This window comes from Dipodomys merriami, unplaced genomic scaffold, assembly GCF_024711535.1.
Source record: "Dipodomys merriami isolate MVZ:Mamm:240054 unplaced genomic scaffold, mDipMer1.0.p SCAF_316, whole genome shotgun sequence".
Taxonomy (NCBI): Eukaryota; Metazoa; Chordata; class Mammalia; order Rodentia; family Heteromyidae; genus Dipodomys; species Dipodomys merriami.
In genome coordinates, this window is record NW_027204671.1 from 697,134 (window position 1) to 715,791 (window position 18,658).

Below are 18,658 nucleotides of genomic sequence, written 5' to 3' on the forward strand. Positions count from 1 at the left end.
TGTGTCTGAGGCTGGGTCGGGGTGCTGTGCTCTGTCTGAGGCTGGGATGGGGTCCTGTGCTCTGTGTCTGAGGCTGGGATGGGGTGCTGTGCTCTGTGTCTGAGGCTGGGATGGGGTGCTGTGCTCTGTCTGAGGCTGGGATGGGGTGCTGTGCTCTGTCTGAGGCTGGGATGGGGTCCTGTGCTCTGTGTCTGAGGATGGGTCAGGGTGCTGTGCTCTGTGTCTGAGGCCCACTCTTGTCAGGCTTCTCTGATCAAGTGTGGGATCATTTTGTCTTAAGAACCCAGCTGGCGCTGGGTGCCAGTGGCTCACACCTGTAAATCTAACTATTTAGCAGGCTGACTTCTGAGTATCCAGTTTGAAGTTAGCCCAGGCAGGAAAATCCATGAGACTCTTATTCCGCATTAATAAGTAAAAAGGCAGAGCTGTGCTTCAAGTGGTTTGGGGGGGAGGGGTTGTGGAGCTAAGTGGCAGCACTCAGGCCCGAGCTCAAGCTCCAGTACTGGCTACAAAACAAAACCCACAGCTGAGAGGACGGAGCTGATGCTCTGTGTTAGCTTCTGAGATTGTATGGAATTCCTGAGGTAACCAACATATAGAGAGGAAAGACTTGGGAGACTGGCTGCGGCTCATGGTGGAAGAGACAGTGGTCTGTGACAGATTAGCCATCGCTTTGGGTCCAATGTAGCAGGTAGGGGAGGAGTCTGCAATCCACTCCCCCAAGACTGAATGAAAGAGGAAGAAACAGGGCCCCAAAGTCCCTTGTGAGGGTATGCGTGGTCGTGGTACTTGGACGTGTGCAGCCACTTCCTGTCCCCTCCCCCCCCGTCGTGCAGACGCCACACATCATCTGGGCACACAGCCCAAAGGGCCCCGCCCTCCTCCTGCCTGGCTCTGGGCCTCTTGCTCCAAATAGTCTCCCAGACGGCCCTGCCCCTCCAGGCACGGTCACCTCCCCAGCTCCATCTGAGCTGCCCTTCCAGACCCCTCTGTCTGTCTCCTGATTGAGACTCCTGCAGACTGCACCAGCTATAAAAGATTCCACACCATGTTAATCCCCCAAACCTCGAGACCCAAACCCCGAGGACGTAGGGGAAGCAGCAGGGTTGCCTGGGGCGTGCTCATCCAGCATCTAAACACAGCACAAGGTCTGGCAGGACACAGCTTATCAGAAAAATCTACAAGTTGCTGTGTGTGGTCCCCAGCTCATGTAAATATCTCCACGTTATTCTTAATTAATTATATTTTATTGGAGCAATTAGGCGACTGACAACCCCAGTTAAATGCTAATGAAAGGCCCATGTCTTCTTCACGTTCTATTGCTCAGAAAGCGGAGCTCAGCCTCCCCAAGGCCGGTAGGTGGCCACAGGGGCTGTGGCCGCTCAGGAAACTCGTTCCTGCGCTTTCCTCCACTTCCTCCGTTTTTTCCTGACTGTTGCAGGTTCCAAAGTCAAACCTGTTGATGTCTTAAGCAACCATGCTTCTGGGGAAGTTGAGCCAATCTGCCTAATTGTCATACCCTTTGGTCTCCTCTGTGAGACCAAGTGGCTTTGCCAAAATGTCCCTTGGCAGTGAAGGGGCCTGGTGGCCCCAATCTGAGTCCATGTTGTCTTGTGATGAGGAGGGGTGCGCTGACACCACATGGGCTGGGCGCAGAGCTGGGGTGGAGGGAAGGGCAGCCTGCGTTCCCCAGCCAGCTATCCAGTCTTTTCCCACCTGGAACTCCAGGGTTGCATGAGCACATCTTGTTCCTTCGAGAGCAGACATCACCAAGAAAAATCTGCTTTTTGCGGGAGTTGTTGATGTCCCAGCCGCACACCTCTTCTGGGCTGGTTTCGTTGAAGGACGCGTGGTGGAGTTGGGTGACGCCTGCTGCCTTCGGCCCATGCTGTGCCCAGTAGGCGGGGACCCTGCGTCCACCGCTCAGGGGCACAGGGCATCGCCGTCCATTGTCTGCCAGGGACCGGCATCTGCAACTGCCCGCCATGTGGTCTCACATGGTCAGCCTTGTGAGTACCAAGTATTGGGGCTCTGTGTGGAGGACCTCCTGGGAAGGGTGAGAGGAAGACGCGCTTCTGTGGACATGCTGGCCAGTGACTGGACCCAGCCTGGACCCAGAGCGCGCTGGCCGGTGACCGGACCCAGCCTGGACCCAGAGCGCGCTGGCCGGTGACCGGACCCAGCCTGGACCCAGAGCGCGCTGGCCGGTGACCGGACCCAGCCTGGACCCAGAGCGCGCTGGCCGGTGACCGGACCCAGCCTGGACCCAGAGCGCGCTGGCCGGTGACCGGACCCAGCCTGGACCCAGAGCGCGCTGGCCGGTGACCGGACCCAGCCTGGACCCAGAGCGCGCTGGCCGGTGACCGGACCCAGCCTGGACCCAGAGCGCGCTGGCCGGTGACCGGACCCAGCCTGGACCCAGAGCGCGCTGGCCGGTGACCGGACCCAGCCTGGACCCAGAGCGCGCTGGCCGGTGACCGGACCCAGCCTGGACCCAGAGCGCGCTGGCCGGTGACCGGACCCAGCCTGGACCCAGAGCGCGCTGGCCGGTGACCGGACCCAGCCTGGACCCAGAGCGCGCTGGCCGGTGACCGGACCCAGCCTGGACCCAGAGCGCGCTGGCCGGTGACCGGACCCAGCCTGGACCCAGAGCGCGCTGGCCGGTGACCGGACCCAGCCTGGACCCAGAGCGCGCTGGCCGGTGACCGGACCCAGCCTGGACCCAGAGCGCGCTGGCCGGTGACCGGACCCAGCCTGGACCCAGAGCGCGCTGGCCGGTGACCGGACCCAGCCTGGACCCAGAGCGCGCTGGCCGGTGACCGGACCCAGCCTGGACCCAGAGCGCGCTGGCCGGTGACCGGACCCAGCCTGGACCCAGAGCGCGCTGGCCGGTGACCGGACCCAGCCTGGACCCAGAGCGCGCTGGCCGGTGACCGGACCCAGCCTGGACCCAGAGCGCGCTGGCCGGTGACCGGACCCAGCCTGGACCCAGAGCGCGCTGGCCGGTGACCGGACCCAGCCTGGACCCAGAGCGCGCTGGCCGGTGACCGGACCCAGCCTGGACTCAGAGCGCGCTGGCCGGTGACCGAACCCAGCCTGGACTCCGAGTGCCCTGGGCGTGAGCTGCAGCCCACACGAGCTTGACATGAAGGGCAAACAGGGCCTTCCTCTGGTGCCATGCTGCCTGTGTGGCGTCATGCTTGTGCTCAGAGCATGGCAAAGCACGATTGTCCACAACTCGGGGCAGATGGAGGGTGATTCGGGGACAACCAGGGACGACGTGGTATTTTGCTTACCGCCTTTTGGGAGCCATTCCATTTCTGCCTCAGATGTTTAGGAAATACCCCAAGTGTGGAGAAAAGACCTTCCTTTCGTAGGGGACCCTGTGCATCTGCAGGGTGAGCTTGTTACACGCACGTGTGGATGGCAGGCTCGCTGTGGTCAGCAGTGTCCGACCCTCGCTTGAATTCCAGGATTCCAGCCTGCTGGTGACAGGGTAACTCGGTTCCCTAAGTCACAGGGACCATGCACCCGTGTACTTGCCACAGCACCGCCTGCTGCCCCAGCTTCTCTATTTTTCAAGCCAGAGCCTTGTTTTTGTAGCTCAGGATGGCCTTGAATCCATGAAGTTCCTGCCTCTACCTCCTGTGGCATTTCAGACCTCGGAACTCCTCAGGGAGGCAGTCTGCTGGGTAACAGTGTCCCTCCGGGAGCACTGGGCACATCTTCAAGATGCAACTGCTCTCCAGGGCTGGCCTGGGTGGCTCACTAGCAAAGGCCACGTGTTACCATCACGTGGTTTGGGGTGTGCCTCGACCATAAAGTTCAGCGAGCCTTTCCTGTGGCCACTGTGGCAAAGCTGTCCCACCATGAGCGCAGAACTGCTAGCCTTGAAGCCCCTGCTCAGGGGCAGCATCAGACACCATCTATGTTCCCCCTGCTGCACGCCACAAGGCGCCCGGAGCAGTGTCTCTGCCAACATGTGATCTTTAGAGAGGAGTGTTTTCCTGTCATCTGGACCCATGTTCCTTTCTGAAATCACCCTGCGAGCCTCCTGGGACCCCACGTCCTGCATTCTGCTCAGTGCTGGTGTGGAGCTTGCCTGTGCAGCCCAGAATTAACAAGGAGAAAGCGGGGAGCGGGGGAGAGTGGGAGGAAGAGGAGGAGGAGGAGGACTCCTTTTCTGAGATCACCCCTTCTGGACAGTGGACAGGGAAGCTTTGTGTGGCTTGCTTCTGGCTCTGTTTCCTCCCCTCAGTCCACAGGGACCCCTAGCATTCCAGAGCACGTGATAGTTTTCCACTGTGGAACTATGAGCTGAAGTGTGCGGTTGATAGGAGCCGTCAACGTCTCAGAGAGTGAATATTGTACACAATGTACCACATTCACAACCCGGCCCCGGAGCTGGTGAGTGACCGCCATCCCAGCCCAAGCAGGGGTCAGCCCCGCTTCACTGATACTTTCTCCTGGATGAGAATGAGTCAGAAACGCAGTGGGTCACGCAAGGGCCCGGGAAGGGGCGGGATCTAGGAGCAGGCTGGCTCTTCATTTAGGCTGTTTCCTGGAGTCGGTAGAGAAACCTGGTGATGCTTTAGTGCCTCTACAAAAAGTTTTACCAGAGAAGAATTCCTATGTTCATCTATCTATCCATCTATCAATTTGTCCATTCATCAATATATCCATCCACTTACCCATCCATTCATCTGTCCATCCACCCACCTAATCTTCCTCTCCCATTCTCCCTTCATCCCTCCCCGTTCCTTCCATCTTCCTTCCTTCCACTTATCCAACTGCATCCACATTCATACATCCATCTGTCCCTTCATTTCTTCCCTCCTTCCATCCTTTCATTCACATACACACATCCACCCATCCATCAACACACCACACGCTCCTCCACCCATCTACTCAACTTCCGCTTGTTCATCTGTCCAACCATCCATCCATTCAAGGTACTTCGGATTCTGTGGTCATTGAGTCCTCAGTGAGGTCCTGCTCACAAGTCCATGTGGACTGTAGTCTGGTGAGGTCCTCCGTGGGACTCATCTCGTGTGACTCTGATTTGGAAGTTGATTATTCACGAGCACAGGCGAGGAAGGAGGTGGAGCGGGGAAGACAGGGATCACAGCAAGGCTGACCCAGTAGACTATACGTCTGGAGGGCCGACTGGACACTGTGAGTGAGTCCCCTTACCTCGGCCTGGCCTCTATGTTTGTCACTCAGGGTCCACACACTGCCCTCTAGATCTGTCTCCTCTTTGTGTCCTCTTTCCCTCTTCCCACCCCTTTTCTTTCTCTCTTCTGTCTGGCTCTATCTCCCGTCTCCCTCTTCTTCTTCCCCCTGCCCCTCTCCCCTGCTCATTGGCCCTTATTCTTCCCTCAATTCGTCTGTCCTTCTCTCCCTCCCTTCCTCCCTCCCTGCTCCCTCTCCCTGACACCCCTAGCAAATCTGCTGAGGTCTCCTGTTCTTCTGCCCTGAACCAGATGTGGAGTGAGGAGCCACGCCTGAACACCAGCTGTTGCTTCTAAAAATACCAGTGCTGGCTAGTGAGGCCAGGCCCTGGAGCCAGGCCATCAGAGCCTCTCTCCTCCCCACAGATGATGAGGACAACTGTCCACACCGCTGGGGTGTGTGTATACATCGATATCTAACCGTGCTGTAAATTAGCACCATGGATCTGGGAGGAAATCTCCAGCCCAGCTGTTTCCCTGGAAATGTCGATTGCTCCTGACTTGCAGTATTTCTTTTCTGGCTGGAACACCTGCAGCCAGGCTGCACACAGACACCGCGGTGCAGGAAGGGGACCTGTGCCCATGGGATCTGGTCCCTGAACTCAGGCGGCGTCTGTAGGTGGCCTCAGCTCAAGAGTCTGCAGAGGCAGGGGCGTGGACTTCAGGGCGCTGAGCAGTGGGGTCCTGGCCCCATAAGCCTTTGCGTCTGCAGACGGAGATTTGCTCCGGGAGCATGGAGACTTTGATCCATGAGGGTTTCTGGGTAACCCTGCAGGGTCCTGTGCTGCCTCTTGGCTGTGGCCTTGGGAGCTGTTGTGGGAGCCGGCTCTGCTTCCAGACAGAAGCCCTGTCATGCGAGGTCTTCTGCTGCCCAGAAGCCAAGTGGCTGCTGGCCCCTGCTGGTCATGGTCTCAGGAGAAGACAGGTTAGCAAACGATGGGTTCAGGCTTTGGCCCTAACTTATTTCACTAGCTGAAGTCATTGGAAAAGGCAGATTTCCTCCTGGGCCTCTAACTGCACACCTGTGAAATGGGAGAAGAATAGCACTGACACCCCGAGATGTTCTCTACACACACGTCTGCTTGGGGGTGCTGTCACAAGGTGTCATACACTGAGTGCCCTGAAAATGGACATGGATTTTCTCACAGTTCTGAAGCAGCCATCTAAAATGAAGGTGTGGGCAGGTGGGACCCTTCCTGGGGCAGAGCTGTCCTGTGCTCCCCAGCGGCAGGTCACGGGGTGACTGTTTTGTGCCCTGTGGGAAGAAGGGGGCTCGGACTCGGGCTCTGCCTACCATCATCTGTGTGCTCCTGTCTCTGCGTCTCTCTGCCCTTCTTCTGCTCTTGGATTTAGGACCTGTCAGACCCAGGTCCTTGACTTAATCACATTCTCAAAGTCCCCTTTCCACACGTGTTGGTGAGGACGTATTCCCGGGGGACCACCATCCAGGCAGGGAGGCCACCGTGCAGCCCACAGAGAGGCCTCCATGCTGGGCTGCATCCTGGAAAGGCAGCTGGGTCCCGCCCCATGGCGGTGGGTGTGGCCAGTGGCTGATTGGCAGCTTACTCTTCTCTCATCTGCTCTGGTGCCTGCCGGGCAGGCCACTCTCACCCTCTCTCCTTCTCTCTCTGCCAGGCTATGCTGCCACTTAGGGCAGTCAGCAGGTCTGGGGGTGAAACCCAGGAGGCGAGGGTCCAGGGCCCATGGAGGGGAAGTTGCAGGAGAGAGAGCTTGGCCCACGTCCACCAGGCCTGGGGCCCCTCAGGGAAAGAGGCTGAAGCCACGCAGCCCTCCAAGATCAGCGATCAGCTCTGTGCTGGGCCAGCCACCCCTGCAGTATGCAGGCCTGTGACGTGCTACGCCCCTGTGCTGAGTCCACACACAACCTGTGGGACTCCAGGCCTGGCTCCTGACCATGACACACAACCCCTAGAGCTCTGGGGCTCAAGGGTGTAGCACAGGGAAAGGAGCAGGGCTGGGAACCCAGAGCCTTAATACCAGGATGCTTTGCTGTAAGCCCGGCAGAGCAGGCCTGGAGGCAGCCAATCATAGGCAGGGGGCTGGGAAGCCTGGGAGGGAGGATGGCGGAGACGAGCCCCGTTAGAATAGGGAAGAGAGGGAAGTGAAGTCTGAACTGGAGCCTGCATGGGGCATCTTCCACACACAGACAGAGGAGCAGGCAGAGGAGGCAGATGGACAGATTGTCTGAGATTCACCGAGCAGTGTCCTGCTTGTGCCGGTGGGGCAGAAGGGCCTAGAAAGCTCCTTAAGAGCTGTCCTCGTCGGCCTCACTGGCGAGAGGGCGGCAGGCAGTCACAGCTGAAGAATGTTGGGAGCATCATGAGGACTGGGAGCTGGCACACTGTTCCCACCGAATTAGTCAGGGCACAGGCAAGAGAGTCAACGGTTCTGCCCAGGGTGAGGTACCCAGAAGATTGGACTCCTGAGTCCTTATGAGCAAAAACTTTGGAAAACAAACTAATTTTATCAGAGAAGCAAAGGAATGAAAAGGGACAGGAATGTGCAATATATTTAATGGGTTTATCCTGTTGTTTTTAAGAAAATCTGATAATTAAAAGAATAGTATCTGTCTCTGTCACTGTCTCTGTCTCTGTCTGTCTCTCTCTCTTCCTCCCTCTATCCCTCCCTACCTCCCTCCCTCTCTTTTTCTCTGTCTCTTGCACACAGCCTGGAATTTTAACTAGCTGGCAGAATTTTCGCCTGGGGTACTACCCTGTGGCTCAGTAGATTAAGGACGATGCCTCAAGGAGATGTAGGCACACCAAGACAGTGATTGTGTCCTGTAAGTGCAGCAAGCATGTGTAACTGAAGTGGGTGGCACGTGGGCATGGCGTGCAGGGCTGGAGGACGGGGGGACTACGCACAGATTGCTTTCCTGTCACCTGTATTTCCACCACACATGTGACTCGTGTGGATCCCGGATGAGAAACCGTGAGCATCTACAGGAGCATGAGACTGTGTGCGCAGGTCTGACTCTCCCCAGCTGCCCAAGCTTGTGCATTGCATCCTTATTGAAGTGGATGGGGATCGACCCCCCCCCCCCCCGCATGCCGTTGGTAGGGACCATCTCCGAGGCAGTATGTGTGCAGAGCTGTGTGTCAGGATTTCAAGATAGAAACATTCTTCTACAGACAGATCTCACTGGAGGCCTTTATGCAAAGCCAGCTGCCTAGTCCTGCACTAATTGTGAGTAATTTTTTGTTATTGGGGACTGTGTTCCAGGTAGGCGATGATTTGCCTCCATAATGCTCCTGTCAGTACTCCACGTGCTGCTGCCACTCCAAGCCCAATTAGGGAAAGAAAAACCAGAAAAGGCAAGTACTTCACAAGCTGGCATCTTTGAAACCAGCAATTAAAAGCAACCTTGAAGCCCGTGGCGTAGATCCCTGCCGTACTTTGGGAGATGGAAGGGAGTCAGGGTATCCCCACCGCCACTCAGCCCCCTCACTGAGGGCAGCGAGGACGACCGGCCTGCACTGCGCCGGGCAGCTGGCCTGTCCTGGCCAGGCTGTGGCTGTCCTGCACAACGGCCTGGTATGGCCCAGCGGCCTGTTTCTCCGCAGGCCTGGACTGAGGCTGTTTCTCTCACCCACACAAAGAGACTCATCAGCAGTTTTTCTGCAGGGCTTTCAGGCCATCCCACGGACTCCGCACTCCGTCTCTGACTGCAGCTCCGTAAGGCAGCCTGCAGCCGCCACCTGCAGCTGGCCCCCTCAGGGGCACGTTTGCTACTTTGTTTGCGCCGCCTGGCTGCATCCTTCAGCCCTCCGTGCCTATTCATCTTATATGTTATTCTCTATTTTATCATGCCATTCCTTCTAGTTTCCTGAGCAGGATGAACTACCTAGCGCCTGTGGGTGTGTGACCAGTGCTCAGTCTCCTGCCTAGAAAGCCAAGTCCAGACCCCAATTCATGACAGGAAAATGCCCGCCCAGTCGTTACTTATTTCTTTAGTAGCTACTCTCTCCTCATTGCCTATGGTCAGTCCATTTTAAGTAAGACTGTCACCCAAAGCAAAGGCTGTGTTAGACAGGAAGGGAAGGAAAAGAGAGTGGGAAGTAAAAAAGGGAGAAGAGACTTAGAAAGCATCAGGAAACATCCAAGGTAGCTAGGACTGGAGACAAGAGAAACATAAAGACGTGAGATCGCAGCTCCACGTCTTTGCCGACTTAAGAGCTGTGTTCTCTGTGTGCATGAGGTGGACACACCAAGTAGGAAGCAATGACAGAGGCAAGGAAATGGCACTATTGGTGACACATTTGCCGATGGATGGATAGATGGATGGATGGGAAAAAGGAATGCATAGGTTGGAAAATGGATAGATGGTTGGAAGGATATATAAATGGTGGAAGTATAGATAGATAGCTGAATATATAAACGATGGTTGAATGCATGTATAAATAGCAAATGGATGCTTGAATTGATGTGGTGGTTGGGTGGAATACATGTATATATGGATGGATTGATGGATACATGATGGATGGCTGGATGGTATGTAAAGGATGGATGGCTAGATGAGTGGATGGGTGGATGGATGGATGGACAGGTTGATGGATAGACTGATGAATAAGTGACAGTGGGTGGCTAGATGGATGGATAAATAGATGGGTGCATGGACAAGTGGGGTTTTCCAAAAGCAGTAGTTTCCTTCTGTAGCCTCCTCTAAGTCTGCCTGCCACCGGGTGTGATTCCCAAGAACATGCACCAGTTCCAGCATCCCTAAACACTGAGCACGGCCTAAAGTCATGCCTCTCACCTGGAGATATCTTTCGATCCCTGGGCTAGTCCTCCTCTGTGAGCAGACTCCTGCTGGGTCCTCAGACCCTGAGTGTCTCGCGGGCTCTGGGGGAGGGCCATGCCAGTCCTCAGGGAAGTGAGAAGCTGCACACAGGGGCACGGCCATGGGCCTGTGCTTTGCCTTCCAGCCACAACTGCTGTTCTCCCACGCCTCCCATGAACTGCACCAGACAGCCGACGAGAGGGTGCGTTCTGGGGCTTGCCGTAAGGGTGGGGTCAGGGTACCGCATTTCTTGGGCTACCTCCCCGAACCTGAGTCCACACGGGGCTTTGAAGCCGCTCCTCAATGTGCCAGGGCCCTCTGCCTCAGACCATTTATCGAGCCGGAGCCTATGAAGTTTAAAACAGTCTGAGGTGTAATTGCAGGAGGAAATGGGAAACCTGCTGAGCACGGAGGTTGGAGTGCCTTATCGCCCGTCCTGAGCGGGCACACGCGTGGGACTGCCAGCAGATCCGCACCATCGGCACAACGGTGACATTTTTCACGGGCCGCTGTGTTCTGAATCAACACTGCAATGGTGCGATTAGAGGAGAGGAGGCCGGAAACAATCCCGGGCTCGCTGGCGCTGACAGATCACGCCTGAGCCCTGCCTCCCTCCTCATTACCCGCTGTCTCCTGTGATATGCAGAGCAGCTGCCCGGCCGCGCCGAACCCTCGCATTACCTGAAAATTGAATTTTAGCTGGTGGCCTGCATATCATTTATAATGCTCCTCCCTTGCACTTCAGTTCTCATTTAGCTAAAAGTGTATTCTTTATTTCCCACTGGTGGGGGAACAGAGCAGAGGAAATGCCCAGGTATTCATGGAGCCTGAGATCCCCACACCAGGCTGCCTCAGAGGGAAGAGGGGCTCAGCCTTCTTTGCTGTGCGTGGACACGCGTCTTCTCTTTTTCCAAATGCCTGAAGATGCCATCTTCCCTTCCCCAGGACCAAAGCGGCCTTGCTACCTGGCTAGAACACAGACCACAGCTCCTCCATACTCCAAGGAGTGAGCAAGGAAAAAGGAGGGTTTTAACTTTAAAGGTGCATTGCAATGCTTTCTTCTCAGAAACAAACAAGCCCCACCCACTATTTGGAGTCTTAAGATAAATACATGCGTGTTCTGTTAGACAGCTCTTGGCTTGGGGGGGCAGGGGGAGTGGGGGCTTGCGTCTTGCCCAGTCGAGTTACAGCAAATGCTTTAGTTTGGATAGCTGGCTACAATCATGAAGCCACCACCATAATCCTCCAAAAGCTCTCTGAGCCCATGCAGGCCCTCCTCCCCCCCACACCCCAGCAACACCGGATTCACCGACATGGTATGGTAGTCAGCACAGCTGGCATATTACGATTGGCACGTTGGCGTTGGCACAGTGGTGCACTGGAGACTCTCAGAGCAGCTCCTCTTCTGTGTGCAGATTAGTGATTCCGAGTCCTGCCCCTGTTCTGTTGAGTAGAGCTTCACGTTTTCTGCCCCTCGTCTGCCTCTCACCTACCCCTTCACCTGCCCCTTTGTCTGCCCCCCCTCTGCCCCTCCTCTGGCCCATCGCCCGCCCCGTCTCTGGTGTACACCACACTGTGCCCAGGCCTGATGTTTACAGCCAAGTTCTCTGCTTGCCCAGGGTGTAGTCAGTCCGTCCGTCCTGCCAACAATGTGGGAGATGAAGCCCCCTGGGCTCTGTCCTCATCCCTGGGAGGGATGGCAGCGGCTGTTCACGTTCACACTGGATGTGCTTGCATCTTTGTGAAGTGTTATGTACTAGACACAATGCTATTATGTGTATTAGATATATATGTGTATATGGATATCATATATACTAGATACAGTATATAAATATATACTATCTATGTGTAATATAGTATTACTACATAATATGTGTTATAGAACATATACTATATTATATACCATAAAATATATAGTATATAAGGGATTTTTTGTGGATGCTCTTTGTTTTTCCTCTGTAGTTTGCCTTCTTTTCTTGAGAAGATCTCTTTTGGCTTTTTCCTTTGGTTACACTGGGGTTTGAACGCAGGACCTCAAGATTATTAGGTTTCTACCACTGATTCAAGGTCCCAGCCCTACGTTTTGCTGGTTACTCTTTAGTACAGAGTCCTGCTTCCTGCCAGATGTACACCTGGATGGCTGCCCACCTTAGACTTCCTGCAGGAACCCTGGCAGTGTCCTCATACCTCGGCCGGCGGCCTCAGCATGGCTGACCTCGGGGAGCCCCCGGCCTCAGCATGAGGCTGACCCCCAGGAGCCCCATTCCCTGTGTTGTTCTGGTGCCGACCACCTGCCCACACCGCCTGTCTGGATTACTGACCTTTAGAGTTGGACTGAACCTGGCAGTGTGCGCCATCCAACTTTGTTCTCTTCAAAATTGGGTTGGCTCTTCTGGGCCATTTGCATTTTCATGTAAATTTTAGAATCAACTTGTCAATTTCAGCAAATAAAACCTGCTGGAATTTTGATTGGAATTGTCAAGATCTCTCTTGAAAATCACTTGAGCTGACTCCAAGCTGCAGCGCCGGGGGCTTGGGCGCACAGCCCCGCATCTCATGCTGAGCTCAGGAAGGCGAGACCAGGGAGCTGGGCTGCAGGAGAGCGAGAAGAAGAGAGTGTGAGGAGCCCGGGAGCCTCCGGGAGTGCCCCTCCCGGGGACGGCCAAGGGAGGCAGGAGAGCTGTTCATCCCTGCGCGATTACTTGGACCCCTTGGCCTAGTTTGCGTGTGGAGGCCCGCTTGTCCAGGGTGGAGAGCATCCGCACGGACAGGTGATCTTGAGTGTCGTGGGGTTCATGTGTAACTGCAGCCAGCACCTCACCTTCCTCACAATGGCCCTTGTGACCCCGCCTGCTATGACCCATGGGGTGTGTGGTGGCTTGTGGGAGGCTAGTTCACCCCCACTGGGGGACACAGCTCTCCCGGGGCCTCCTGCTCTTCCTCCTCCCAGTATCGAAGGTTGAATCAGCCAACGGCACCTGGAACTCCTCCGCCTAGGTGTTTCACCTTGGATAATGGCCCAGGTAAGGGTTGGCCCCCCACTCCCACCTGCCACCGGTTTCTCAATGATCCTCATTAGGCTTTTCAGGATCTAATTTAGCCGGGCTCTATGAAGGCCTTGTATGAGCTAGTCACCTTTTGTCTGCTATTTGATAGAATAATAGATCCATAGGAGAATTCATTTGCAACTCTAAGCCCCGAGTTAAATACATCTCCGGGGATGAACGTGGGTGATTTGTGGAACATTGCAATGCATTTATGAGATAGATTGCAGTGCTCGGCCGAACAGGGAGACTCTCTCTCGGATCTGGTTGCATTAGAGACATCTACGTAATCCGCTCTCCTCCGGGAGAGCTCACAAGCTTGGGGAACGCTAAGTACGAAAAGCTGCACTGGAAATTGCTTCTGTGTCTCTGGTCCTGGGAGCAAGTACCCCCTTCACGTTCATTGAAGCACATTAGTGAACTTCATAAACCCTGAAGTGGCTCCTCGAATGTTTAATTTTCCAGCCCTCTCTCCTCTACTCATGTCAAGGCCGCCAAAAACCGCTCTGTTTGCGGGTGTGGCAGGAGGAAGGCAGCGCCGGGCCATGCCAGCTGGCAAGTGGTGGGCTGGTGACATGAGTGGCAACCTCCCCCCCTGGAGTCTTGCTGCTTATGCTGATCCTTGCTGCTTACCGATCCTTCTGGTTTGGACTTGGCGCCGGGTCGCCTGTTCCTCAGTGCACAAGCGTCCCTTGTGCCACCCCAGCCACACCTACCACAGGCCAAGTGCTTTCATGCACCCTTGGCTCTAGCGGAATGTACGGGCAGATATGGCTCTCCCCAGAGCCTGCACGGCTGGGGACTCACAACCCACTGAATGCACGTGGCCTGTGGATCCACAGGACGCCACAAACACACACATTGCACAGGAAGCTCAGGCTCTCAGGGCAGCATGCCCTCCCCCGGATAGACAGCCAGCAAGCAGCGGAAGGAAGAAGGAGACTGCAGCCCCAGGGAGTCATCTGGAGACTCCCACCGGGAGGTCTCCCCACCAGTCCTTGGACAACTAGCACTCCACGTGGGGGGCTCCAGGGTGAGGGGGTGTCTGGGGATGGTGAGTTACCAAGAACTCTGGGAAGCTCTGGGCATGCAGTTGCAGCTCTGTGAGTGAGTTTGGAGGGCGAGTGCTCTGACCCCCCACCCTGTGGAGTCAGCAGTGTCCTGCTGTCCAGGGGGGCTCCACCTGCACGGTTCTCAGTGATCTGAGAGGAGCTCATTGCCTGCGTGAGGATGGCTGACTGCAGCCCCTCCGTGTGACTGGCCTGTCAGCTGACCAGCCTCTACCCTGGAGTTGCCAGCTGGGAGCCACCTCATTAGCCTAACAAAGCCTCCCATTTCTCAGGAAAAGCCCCGGCCAGGGAAGGGAGTCAGAGGCCAAATGCTTTATTATGCAACAGAACCACTGTGTTATTCGCCTCTGCCCTGTATAAGTTCAGAGAGGTGGAATTCTGTCTGGCTCTCTCACTCTTACTCTCTCACTCCCTCCTGTATCTGAGTATACATGTCGTGCCTACATGCGTGTCCATGCATGTTTAGCATGTAGACGTTGCACGCATAGCAAATGAATGCAGGCTTTGTGCGCACACATGTGTACATGTGTATGTGCAAACACTGCCTACCTACATAGTTATCTATGGGCACAATGTTTAATGTGCTTGCATGCTTACGTGTCACACTTGCATGCATATACATGCCTGTATGCATGCCTAGCTATACATGTAGAGTTCTATACACACACTCAGCATTCATTTAGTTCCTATACATGTATGCATGCATACTTTGCTCATGCTCATATATCCACACTTACACATATGCATGTGCACACATGTGTATACCACTCATGCATTCTTAGTATTCACATACCTACATGTTATAGATATGTGTGTGCTTGCACACATAGTATGTATGCAGACCTTTGAGGGCATGCACACATGTGCATGCAGGCCCACTTACACACATATAGCACCCATGCATACTTAGCATTCATATAGTAAGTACCTAACACAGGATGATGCTCCCCGGAATACTAACATCTGCAGGAAGCAGCCAGTCTTGAGGCTGGCAGGGCCAGCAGTAGACGGCTCTCTCGGCAGAGGCGTCTGTGGGCAGGAGCCCCCTCCTCCCCGGGCCCTGCCAGCCCCTTGCTTTCTTTCTCTTCCCTGCTCGTCAAGCAGGAAAATGGCTCTTCTGGATCCTGGGCCCATAGAAGAAACCTGATTATTTACCTTGATATACTTTTTTTTCCTTTTGGGTGTGTATGTGATTTTCCTCCGGCAAGATCCCTGTTTTCTTTGGAACGGTGTTTGAAATGATAGCGTTTAGCGGAGGGAGGAGCAGCTGTCCTCCTCTCCGGTGACACAGCGAGGCTCTCTGACTAGCGAGCGCCCGCTTCCCTCCTGTGCTCTGCACATCCGGAGCCCATGCTGATTACTAAACAAGGTAGCTGGGCTCCAGTCACTTCATCCAAGAGCGCCTGTAATCAGAGCTCCCGGAACGTGCACCGCCTTCGCGAGGACAGAGGATGCTGCCCAGGCCAGCTGCTAAAAATGGATATGCTCTGTGCTCGGGAGACAGGACATGGTGGGGGTCGAGCCCCATCCCCCTGGGCCTGGTAGCTTCCGTAAGGAGGAACCCCACTGTGCCTGCCAGCACAAGCTTCCCACTGGCAAGGAAGTATCGCTGGACCTCTGGTTGTCCCCTTAGACAGGTTCTGGAGAGATGTCACTGCCAGTCGGACCAGAAGTGTGCAGACAACCGCTGGGAGGGACTGGGCGACGTGAGCCGCCAGCATCAGGGGCCCTGCTCCTCCACGCAGCCCGCTCCACACCACTCACGAGGCACATGCTGGCAACACTTGGTTGACATTTTAGCTTGGCTCAGGAGCTGAGTTTGTCATCCCTGAGCGAGTTCCACCATTCTTTCTCAGCGGTTCCCAACAGACAAATTTCCTTTGCAGTCTCTTAATTGATGGATCAAAAGTTTTAAGCACACCTTGAAGTGGAAGCCAGCATCTTGAGATTTACTGCTCGCTTTAAAAAAAAAATTAGACTACCCTAAAAGGAAATAAATCCACCAGTATGAAAATGCAGCATCCACAAAGACGTCAGAACGTGCATTTCCCTCTGCAGAGCCTTGCTTCCGAGAGACCGGAGGCCTTGCCGAAAGCCTCTCCTCACTGGCGAGTTTTGTTCTCCGTGCGCGGTGACTGCCATAAATCAATTGGACACATTTTGCTCTGAAAGAAACATTGTGCGTGTGAAGTACTTTCTTCAGGTTCTTTCCTCATTTTATCAGGAGTGTGTAAAAGTGCAACATGACGTGTGGTTCTAATTGGTTGGACACAGTCTTCAACTGTGGAAGGTGCAGGTCTCTTCTTATGCAAAATTTAAGTGTCAGAAGTTTAGTGGAGTGGATAAGGTAGGAAAAATTATATTTGAGCAAAGAATATTCCATGCTTCACAAAAACTTAGGCAAAACTCCGCCACCTGTGAACTTAGTGCCTGCACTAGCCCACGGTCTCTACATAAGTCCTGCAGTCAGGGGCCATGCCTGTGTGTTCACCCCAGGGCCTCCACACTGTGAAAGTGAGTCCAAAGATGGAGCACTTAAGAGGGTGCAGGTGCCAGGCACTGGAGGCTCATGCCTGTAATCCTAGCTATTCTGGAGGCTGAGATCTGACGATTATGGTTCAAGGCCAGCCCATGCAGGAAAGTCCATGAGTGAGACTCTTATCTCCAATAAACCACTCAGAAAACCAGAAGTGGCACAGTGGCTCAAGTGGCAGAGTGCTCACCTTAAGCTGAAGAGCTGAGGGACAGCGTTCAGGTCCAGAGTTCAAGCCCCATGACCGACAAAAAAAAAAAAAAAAGAAGGCGCTGATGACAAAGTAGGGTGTCTCAAGACTTCTCTTACTTTTTCCTCTCAGCCTTGGGTGTGTATATGTCTCGTGTGTTGACTGTTCTGCCTAATTTTTTTTGTTTGTCAGTTGTAGGGCCTGAACTCTGGGCCTGGGCGCTGTCCCTCAGCTCTTCAGCTCAAGGCTAGTGCTCTACCACTTGAGCCACAGCACCACTACTGGCTTTTTTTGCTTATGTGGTGCTGAGGAATGGAACCCAGGGCCTCATGCATGCAAGGCAAACACTCTACCACTGAGCCACCTTCCCAGCCCCCAAATGTATTTTTAACTTTCAGACAACTTGTTTCTCTGATGAAAAATAGTTCAACTTTTTGTCAAAAGGGCCCAGACAATCTCCGTGCTTGACGTTGTGTGATTCGAAGACACAGGCGTGTCTTTTAAAAACAAGCACCGACGGGAGTGTTGGAGGCTGTGGTGTGGTTTTTGATTTCGTTTTTTTCTTTGTCAGTCATGGGTCTTGAATTAGTGTGGTGGCTTTATGAAGTGGAAGCAACCCCTCTAGCTCAGGGCCTCTCAGTCAATAGCAAACTGTCACCAGCTCTGTGAACATGGACGTGGGCATGGCCCTGTGAACATGGACGTGGGCATGGCCCTGTGAACATGGACGTGGGCATGGCTCTGTGAACATGGACGTGGGCATGGCTCTGTGAACATGGACGTGGGCATGGCTCTGTGAACATGGACGTGGGCATGGCTCTGTGAACATGGATGTGGGCATGGCTCTGTGAACATGGACGTGGGCATGGCTCTGTGAACATGGACGTGGGCATGGCTCTGTGAACATGGACGTGGGCATGGCTCTGTGAACATGGACGTGGGCATGGCTCTGTGAACATGGACGTGGGCATGGGGACCTGTCAGAGCTGCCCTAGCCAGTCCCGGGTCGTGGGCGGGAGGGGTGTGAACCTGGCCTTATCCACTGAAGGAAAGGGCAGGCTGTTTATGGAGAGGGGGCGGAGGGATGCACAGGCCCTTCTGTTCCGTGTGGCAAAGGGCAACGATGCAGCTCACAGCCAAACTCTGTGTCCTACTCGTTGGGTCAGGGTTTGGGGAAAAGCATCCTTATTCAGACTGCTCCCGCACGTAATCCCCACACAAGCACCCCTCTGCTGAGGGCTGTCTCACACACCCAGTTTCACTGGTCATTGTTCAAATACTGCTGAACAAACCTCACATGCAGTGCACAACTGGGACGTGGAAGTCAATCGCTCAGATGTCCAGGGCTCCACAGAGTGACGGAGCACGCTGGAGTCTGTGGGGAGGGGCGTCACAGCCACAGCGGGGCCTGGAGCAGCCACTGATGTCCACTGACCAGGCAAAGTCAAGTCAGCGGTTGGCAGCCATGCAGGTTCTTCCAAGAGATGGCTAGATGGACATCTTTGGGCAATCGGCGATGTTCCAACCTTCCTTCTGCAAAACTCAGTCTTTATAAGCGAGTTGCGCCAGGCATAGTAAGAACACCAATGAGTTGCCTGCCATAGCACAGTAAGCCACCTTCCACTCTAAAATCCAGCTGTTACTGTAGTGATAACCAAAGTTGCATCGATTATAAAATCCACTTGTTTACAGTCAATTTCAGCATGACATACTGAGCAGATATTTGATTTTCATTGTTTCGATGAAATTCTAACCTGGACAACCACGGATTTCCAGGGAGGTGTCGAGA

At 54.6% G+C, this 18,658-nt stretch overlaps 1 protein-coding gene and 1 long non-coding RNA gene across 4 annotated transcripts in view; one reads left to right on the plus strand and one right to left on the minus strand.

Moving 5' to 3' along the window:
- LOC138841331 (cadherin-4) overlaps positions 1-18,658 on the plus strand; it is a 412,784-nt gene that overhangs the window by 88,774 nt on the left and 305,352 nt on the right. The window lies entirely within an intron of this gene.
- LOC138841332 (uncharacterized) lies at positions 10,790-12,822 on the minus strand. Its single transcript, XR_011376392.1, has 3 exons — positions 12,735-12,822; positions 12,354-12,624; positions 10,790-11,475 (listed from the first exon to the last, which is right to left on the minus strand). It is a non-coding gene; the product is annotated as an uncharacterized lncRNA (long non-coding RNA).